The sequence below is a fragment of the Miscanthus floridulus genome, chromosome 5 (genome assembly GCF_019320115.1).
Source record: "Miscanthus floridulus cultivar M001 chromosome 5, ASM1932011v1, whole genome shotgun sequence".
NCBI classification, from domain to species: Eukaryota; Viridiplantae; Streptophyta; class Magnoliopsida; order Poales; family Poaceae; genus Miscanthus; species Miscanthus floridulus.
Window position 1 is genome coordinate 125,988,502 of NC_089584.1, and position 9,319 is coordinate 125,997,820.

Consider the following 9,319-nt stretch of genomic DNA (forward strand, 5'->3'; position numbering starts at 1 on the left):
CAGGAGGGGCCAAAAGAAGGTGCAATCATGAAAATTAGTTGTGTAATTGTTTAATTAAGCTATGTTGATTACTGTTATTAAAGGAAACTTCCAAAAGCAGGGGTGACCATGGCCCACCTTGGCCCTCGCTATCCTCCGCCACCGCCACTGCGTATATGGCTGCCCCTATTAGCATCCTCTGTGTGCATGTCATGCATGAGCGCACACTTACGTGCATGCATGGAACATGCAACTTACAAACACATATCTAGCTTCTTTCTATGCATGTACAGGAACACACAAGCACGTACATTTTGCATGTATTTTATTTACATACTGGCGCACACAAATACAAGCATACGCATGCATATGGATGATTTTGAATTGACGACAGAAATCCATCAAACAGTCCATTCAACACATTGATGGTATTTTTTTTTTTTTTTGAAAACAACGGGGGGAGAGATTCCCCACCTGATTTCATTATTTCAAACCTCCACCGAAGTGGAGTTAACAGTAGTGTTACAAGATAGGAAATAGCAGCGCCAAGCATTCAAGCTAGTCACATCCTGGTCATTCCTAAGATGATAGACCGAATAGAGGGAGACTCATTTCTGAAAATTTCACCCTGGCATCCCAGAGCCACCAGAGAATGGTTTGCAAAACAAAAGGCCAAAGCTTCGCGTCCAGGTGAGCACGAACCGTGGCATTCCAAGCATCAACATCCGAAAGGGCTGCGACGACGGCGAGGTTGATCCTGTTCTAGACTCCAGCACTTGTGTGGCAGCCGAAGAGTACATGATGTCTATCCTCAACATTGCCTGAGCAGCGCTCACATAGGTCGTCGTCCAGTATATGCTTGGCATAGAGGTTGGTTCGTGTGCTTAGTCGATCCTTGAAGTAGAGCCAGGAGAAAATTTTGACCTTGTTCGGAACACGCGAGCCCCATATGCGCTGGCCGTGGACATCTTGGGGCTCTTGGCTGCAATCCAGAGCGGAGTAAGCGTCTCTTGAAGTGTATCGTTTGCCAGTTAGCTTCATAAGTTGTTGATCTGGGGCATTGTCCAGCGCGATCTCCTGCAAACAGTGAAGAAGGGAGGCTAGCTGGGCACTAGCAGCATTAGTGAGCCTGGGCGCAAGCACACATCAAACCCCGTACGGAAAACATTCTGCACAGAAGTGTTAGGCCTAGGGCCTGTTTAGTTCTCAAAAATTTTTGCGCAGTACCCATCACATCGAATCTTATGGCACATGCATGGAGTACTAAATGTAGACGAAAAAAAACTAATTACACAGTTGGGTAAGAAATCGCGAGACGAAACTTTCGAAACTAATTAGTCCATAATTAGACATTAATTCCTAAATACAAACGAAAGTACTACAGTAGCCAAAACATAAAAATTCTTGCACGACATCTGGAATTATTTTAATCGGTCTGTTCGAATTTTGGGATAAAGGAAGAAATCCCGATTCAACTCGTCAGCTTAGGCCGAAAACCAATCCCTCATCCGTCCCTTTTTCCTTTCGCTGGTTCGGCCCATCCAGCGTGATCTGAGCATCTGGCAGACGGGCGTCACCCCGTTCCGTTTTCCCTCGCGATCCCCTCCTGCTTTACTACCTTGCCTCCGGGAGTGTCACGGGACCCGTTTCGTTCAAATCGCTACCCTTAAAGACCAGAGTACCCCCGGCCGGACCCCGAGCGCCGATTCGGCGATTCCCTGTGGCCGATGTACGTGCATGTAAAACCCCACCCCAAAGCAGACTCTCGTTGTCTACCATTGCAACAGACGCGAAGCCCCGCACCTCGCCCGTCCGGAGAGCCGACCAAGCGCCTCCGCTTAGCTGATCACTGCTGGAGCGCCGGGCAAGGAGGCACACCACCAAGGCAACGTGACCAGGTGATCAGGCATTGACGGGCGGCTGTTCGGTGAGAGGTGAGACCCCCTCCCCCTCCCCCTCTCCCTCCCGCCTGTCGTAGCGCTTCCCTAATTTGCGCTTTTACTCGCCGCCGGCCACCACCACAGTACTTTTGGGGTGTTGGGTGGAGCGGTGAGCCCCTCTGTGCTATAGATAAGCGAGCTCGTTCACCAAACGAACGGAAACATTTCGTCGATCATGGTAGCTACGGGCTACGGCCCAGGGCTTTGATCCGCCGCCCACCACTGGACACCGCTGCAGCCCCTTTGGGCGATTCGTCGCCTAGGAGAGCATCGCCTAAATCAGATCCGCGAAGCCTCAGTGTAGGACAAAATCGTGCGGCGCGTCTGTGGTCTGTGAGCGCATGCCTCTGTTCGTAGCCATCGCCGTAGCCACTTTAGCTTCAGGGCGACGCTGCAGTACGGTTCAGCCCCAATAAGCCAGCGGAGAATTAGAGAACCCGGCCCGCACCGCATCCCCGTTGTCCTCTTTTTCACTGCAAGTGCACAACTTTTGTCTGCAATATCGGCACAATTCTCAGATATGATTGCCCCTCGGCCCATTTCATTTATTTTATTTTGCTTCGACATCATTTGACACCGGTATATGTGACTAACCAATATAAGAGAGGGAAAATGATGTTCTTGCCCCTGTCCAGCAGTCCAATTGTGATTTTGCCCTTGTTTTTTCAACTTTGTGATTTTGCCCCTGTTATTTTAAAACGAACCACCCGTTTGCCCCTGGTTTGGATGTCTGTTAGATGGACATGGAATAAATGAATTAAAAAAAATCAAAATCCCTGCAAACAGAGGCAAAAAGACCATGTTGCCCCTCATCTTATCTTCAACCTCCTGCTCGTCTAGCCACAGGCAAACCACACGGTGTCAGCTTAGCAAGCATGGCGGGGCGTCGGCCGGTCCCAGCCGCGGGGCGCGTTGTGCGGGGGACGGTGGCGCCTGGCTGCGGGGCGCGGCACTCGCCCACGACCGCGGCGCATGCAGGGTAGCAACGGTGCCCGGCCGCGACGCTCGGGTCAAGGCACGTGGGCGTCGCGGCATGGCTGGCCGGCTTGAGGGAGAGGGAGGACCTCCTCGCCCAGATCCACGTCGCCGGAGAAGGAGACAGAGGAGCTCCTCGGTCCCCGTGCCGCGCCGTCGCTGGAGGGAGGAGATAGGGGGCTCCCCCCGCGCCGCCACCGGATCCGACGTCCCCGCGCCGAGCTGCCACCGGATTCGTCGTCCACGCGCCGCACAATCGCCGGAGGGAGGAGAGAGGGGGCTCGATCCCCCGCACCGCCACTAGATCTGGCCGGGGGAGCGGAGGAGCGTCGCCGGATCTCGGCTCCCGCCGCATCACCCGCCTCGAGCCGCGAGGGATGTGGTTGCGGCCCTTACCACCGCGCCACCACGAGCTCCAGCCACCGCGCCGCCGCGAGCTCCAGCCACCACGCCGCCGGGGGGAGGAACGCCGCTGGGAGGGGAGTGGTGAGGCGCCGCCGGGCTGGAGAAGGAGAGGGAGGGGGAGGGAGGGGGAGGAACGCCGCTGGGAGGTGAGGAGAGAGTGCGGCCACCGCCGCCGCCCCTTGTGTTGGGCTGGGGAGACGCAGAGCGAGAGGGAGGATAAAATCACAAGGGCATATTTGTCCTTTGGTACAAAAGTTAACACCGTTAGGGGTGGATGACGGAGCAGGGGCAAACCGGTGCTTCGTGAATGGCACAGTAGGGGTAAATTCACAAAGTAAAAAAAATAGGGGCAAAATCACAATTTTAATACAAAACAAGGGTACAAACGCAAGAGCCCCTATAAGAAAAGATTTGTTTTTTTTTAAGGTGGGTAAGAAAAGATTTGTTTTGATTCACTAAAACATGGTTCTTTTGCAGCATGGCAGATGCACCAGGTCTTGTGAACGTGTCATGCCCTTTGCAGCGCAACGAGGGTGATATACCAATTGTCTGGCATGACATCCGAAGCGGCGTTGATGGTCTCCGGCAGACGTTCAGAACGCTGAACCATCGCGACACCTTGATTTCCCCCTTTATTGTCAATGGTCTGCCTGTGACACCATATATGAATCCAATCACCAACATGACTAGTCATCACATCATTAGACTATGGGACTCCCAGCCGCCAGCACATCATGATCATCGATACATCCTTGATCTACTGATGTGTGATGACAACACCTATTTTGCTGCTTTCCGGCGCATCAAGTTTACCATACAGGAATTTGAAGTTGCTCATGCTGGAGGTGGCGGAGGACAGGGTGGGACATGGTTCGCTCTTCAGGACTCGAATGTACCAGCGTTCTTACATGCAACGGAGATTGGAATCTCTTCGGCTCACGTTGACGCGTAAGTCCGTAGCATTATCACTCATTTCTTAATTGCATCAATAACTATGCGTTAGTCCCTATCATTCTCACTCCCAATTCTTAATTGCATCATTAACTGAATTGTAATTAACTTGCAGGCAACCCGGGGGTGAATTGGTCTTGGAGAGCATGTTCTATAGTTTGTCCAAATTGGAGAGGGATGATGGTGGACCAGGTCCTCTGACACTAGATGTCAAAAGGGCAGCATGGAATGTTATGGTGATATTTTGTGAGACTAGAAGGTTGAGGAGTCTGCTGGTTGAAGTCAATCAACGTTTGCGAAATGACACACCACCATACAAAATGGAGTTTGAGTATTGGAAGCTTATTCATAAATGGTCTGATTTCTCCATAGTTGTGCTAGAAGAGCGGCTGAATGGAACCTTAGCTCTTCCAAATCTGACGCGGCAGTGGTGTATCGAATACCATCAGAAGGCTACCATGAATTCTCTTGTTGGTATATGGGGAGAATTATTGAAGATAAAATTTCATAGAACATTATTGGGGCTGACTCCACATGAGTTTCAAGAGCATTGGCTGCAGGCTGGAGGAAACATACCAGAACCTGGATTTGTGCCACAGCTATGAACTACTGTAGATAAAGCTGTCCACTCCTTCTCACCGGTAAGTTAGGGTCCGATTCTTGTATGGTAGTGTTCTTGATTCATCGCGTAATTGAGTGCTCGGTAAGGATTTAGGTGTATTAGCTTCTATTCCAACGGATCCAGGACCACTATAAAAGTCTAGCCACCGACCCAGTCTGAGTGAAGCAGGAGAACCTCCAGCTGACTGCAAGTTATGGTCACGAGTAAATGAATGTCTGAATAAATAAAAAAGGAAACAATGATTTGAGTGGCATCAATGATCCAGAATGAGAGCTAGTGTATGAGCTAATCCTCAAAATTGGTTACAAGTATATCAAAATCTAATAATTCCCTGTTTAGTTTTTTTTTTCTCAAGATGTCTTTCTCACTGACCTACATTATTGTACTGGATGGTACATGTCATGTATGCTAGCATTACATTAATGTCAACTTATCAAAGAACACTTGGTCAAGTGTTGAACGCATTTGCTGTTATGCCGGTTCTATGTCAATGGTGATGGATATAACTTACTAAACCTAACTTTTTTCCACCTCCTGGTCTGTCATCCTCAGCTAGGCGGTTGCCTTGCCGGCAGTATAGTTGCAGGGAGCCATAGCTTAGAAATGAGCTGAACAAAAACTTCTGTTTTAGCCAAATGCAAGCTAAGAACAGGTTGATACTCCTTTAGGTGAATTCATTGTTTGTAGCAGTTAGGATTACTACTGAATACCAGATTGACCATCGGAATGATTCTCTGCGCAACTATGATTCAACAGTATGGTCTACAATCAGTTTTAGTTTAATTAAATACTAGGTGGTTTACCCTGATCAGTTCTATCCAACTGGTTACCATCACTTATCAGGAAGTCAAATAGCAAATGGTTTTAGCTGAACTCTCTAGGATACAGAGAAGAAAAGAATGCCAACCATTGCACATTGAGAACTGGATCTTATGGAGATTAGTGGGCCATAATAGATGTAATATGGCTATTGATTGTAGAAGGAATTGCAGGACACGATCAATCTGAGCCATTAGATGAAGTTAATGAACGGATAGGATAGTCCTATGTATAATATGGTTGTTTGATGTAGGAGAGAAAGTAATGGCGCTTTCTATATGTCTAGATAAATTTTATATATAATTCAAAGTTATTCTAGGCTTTTGTTTTCCTTCCCATTAAATGCTACAATCAGGCTTCCATGGTTAACCATTCTCATGATATATTCTGATATCTGCATATATTTTGTAGGTATTCGTGAAAGACGTGTTTGCGAGATCACTTTTTCATCCTGGAGCATATTGGCGTGTATGCGGAGGATTACCCTGTACTAATACCTGTTTGGCAAGGACATTTTCCGTCCAGAATGAGCTGACCTCCTTTTGGTTGCACAAAGGGTTCTTAATAATTTTTTGCCCTGCTAACTGACGTGTAACAGGATTTGCAAACAGCCAAACACATATAGACGTAATGGTAGTCTTTAGATTTTGTTCTCTTTCTTTATGAGCAGAAAAATACATTATTGTGGTTACGCCCTTGTTAGAGAACTAGCTTGGGGGAGTATTGACCCCTTTGGTAGTGTTTCCAGATATCAGGACTCTGTCCAGGTGTAAGAGCATCTCCTACAGGTGGGCTAAAAATAAATGCTAAATCTCTTAATTGAGCCATCATGTATAATAGAAAAGTCTCTTAAAAAGATGAGTGCTACAGCAGCCTGGCTAAACATGGACCTTTGCTATATTTAAATGGGCCACATCATCCTGACGGTTGGTCCTTGACCTCTCGCAACATACGTCCACCGCCAGGTCTGCTCGAAGCCGCAACGCACAACTACGCCGCCAGGTCTGCTCGCAAAGTCGCAACTCACGGCTTCCCCTTGGCGGCACACCTACGGTTCTCCTCTGCCTGGCCGCTCGATGCGACGACTGTGCCGAGCAGTAGTCGATGGTGGCGAGCACTTCATGCGTTCAGGAATTGTCAGGTCAACCCATCATGTATTTGCCTCTGCTTTGCCCTAGAGTCGTAGGTGTGTGATGGATTCTGAAGCTGAGTTCAATCTACTGAATGAAGTGGTGGATTCATCGTCCTCGAACTCAAATTTGTCTTTCTCAAGTCTGATCCTTTATTCCTCGATTCTGTTCCGTTCTTCCTCGATTCTGATCCTTTCTTCCTGCAATGCAAAGGCTTTTTTGCACCTCTCCTCTTTCTTCAAATCCTTCTCTATGCCAGCCTCTTTCTTCTTTACCAACAGATAATCCAATGCTTCGATGCTGGAACATTGTCGTTATTTGTCTTTCTCCTTCTTCTTCCTTGTAGGTCTGTCCACTGTAGGCATTGCTGCCTGACTCTCTTCACCATTAGCAGTGACAACTAATTGTCCAGTAGCTGCAGGACTTGAATTCGCCGTGCTCTTTTGCTTTTTCCTTGAAGTCGTTCCACTCTGATTGCTCCTATTCTTCCACTTGGCCTTGTCTTTCAATTTTTCCCAGCAATAGAGGTAAGGGAAATTCCGGTGCTGCTTGTCCTCGGACTTGAACATTCTTAATGCATTTTTTTCCTGCAAATTGAAATACATAGAGACTGCATGACATAGAGAAACATCATATACAATTGGAAGGGCAAGGTATGTTATCTAACCTTATTAGAGATAGATAAAACCACTTTGATTTCTAGCCTCTATCTTCGAAACGCAACCACCATATAAGTTCACATCATGTAGAATACCAGACCATCGGCTCATTAGGGAGCTTTGCGTTCGATCCGAATCAAATGTCTTGTTGATATGAAAATAATCATATATTCTTCTCCAATAAGTCGAACGTGATTGATCAACTTCTTGCACTGGATCCAAACTCACATTTAGCAATGCTGAGACCAACAATTCGTCCTCCTCTTTACTGAAATTCTTGGACCTTTTCTGAATCCCTTTCACACTTGCTAGGGCCTCATCACATGCTGGCGTTTCATTAGGAGTTGGGACATTATCAGACAAAGCGGCAGGATTACAACCCCTTGTAATTATGTCGGTAAAAGATCTTTCCGAATCCATGGCGCCTGTGAAAAAATACCACAGGGACAATCAAGATCATAGACTGTAATATGAAAAAATACCACAGGGATAATCAAGATCATAGACTGTAATATGATTTCAACAAGCAGGTAAAACTGAAGCATTCTAGATGTGGTATAGAAAAAATTAAAGCCCTATTTGCTGCATAGGAAGATGACTGACACTTGAACAAACTGAAAAAACTGAAGAATAAAATTGGGCTGCAAAGCTAGAGAGTTTCAACTGACAAACTAAAGAATAAAAATCTACTATTGATAGCAAATTAGACTGACACATGAACAAGTTTCAGAAAACTCTGACCTCAAATCATTATATGCACAGTTCTGCAATTGGATGATCACCGGGAAGAGGCTAACATACTGTTTAAAGGAAAAATTTACTAAACTTACTGAAATACACAAACTCTAGTTCAATAAATAAATTTGTAATATGCACAATCACTACATTCACTTTACTGCAACTAGTCAAATTGTACTATCTGAAAGTAGCAAGAATGCTTTTATGATTCAGAGCTCACCAAATCTGAATTATTCACAGAACATAATTGCCAAGAATGCTTTCATTCACAAGTACTCGCAATAGATAGCTATTCACAAATTGCATCTGACCTCACATGTACATTTCGAGTTGGCTTGATTATTAAAAAAACCAAAAAAATTTGGATGTAGCTATTTGGATCTTACCGAAATACATGCCAGACACGGGGGCTGATGCAGCAGGGGCAACATTGGGAGGAAGAACTCCACGCTGCATCCCAGGTACCCCTGCACTTTGCAACCAAGGCAGCGACGGCAACTGCTGTTGCTCCCAACCGCTGGCCGCCGAGAAGATGGGGAACGAGTGGAGCTCAGAAGAATTGGGGTCCCCGTTGTCGTGGCTCGCGGACGCCTGCGACATGGTGCCTCGGCACGATTCCGAGGACCTCGAAGGGATCCGCCTCGTCGAGATCGAGAGGAAGACGCAGGTGCCGAGATGAAGCTGCACGGGATGGGAAGAAAAAGAGGAGCACGACGGGGGCCGGCGCACGCGGGAGCAGGAGAGGATGGCGCGCGGAGAAGAAAATCGAGCGCGGGAGTCCATTGGCGCCGCGGATAGCAAGCGATTCTGGCTCGGGAAAATTGGCCAGCGACGATTGCGGGATGGCCAGCGGTGGAAAATAGAAGATGGGATAGAAAGGCTGTTGGACAGCTTTTTTGGACCAAAATAACTATAATAGCATTCACAGATGCATTTAGCCGACCTGTAGGAGATGCTCTAAGTTCGTTCTACATATGACAAAGTTCATTCTACATAGGAGGTGACGCTGTCACAAGAAAAAGCTATTCTACCCCCTTGATTTTTCAGATGGTGGTCCTGCGGTCGGTTTTGTGCTTATTGTTCATTGTACTTTGCACGTGC

At 47.2% G+C, this 9,319-nt stretch overlaps 1 pseudogene; it reads right to left on the reverse strand.

The window, feature by feature from the left end:
- Nucleotides 1-6,001: 6,001 nt before the first annotated feature.
- Nucleotides 6,002-7,900, reverse strand: LOC136455302 (glutathione S-transferase T3-like; annotated as a pseudogene).
- Between the last annotated feature and the right edge of the window lie 1,419 nt (nt 7,901-9,319).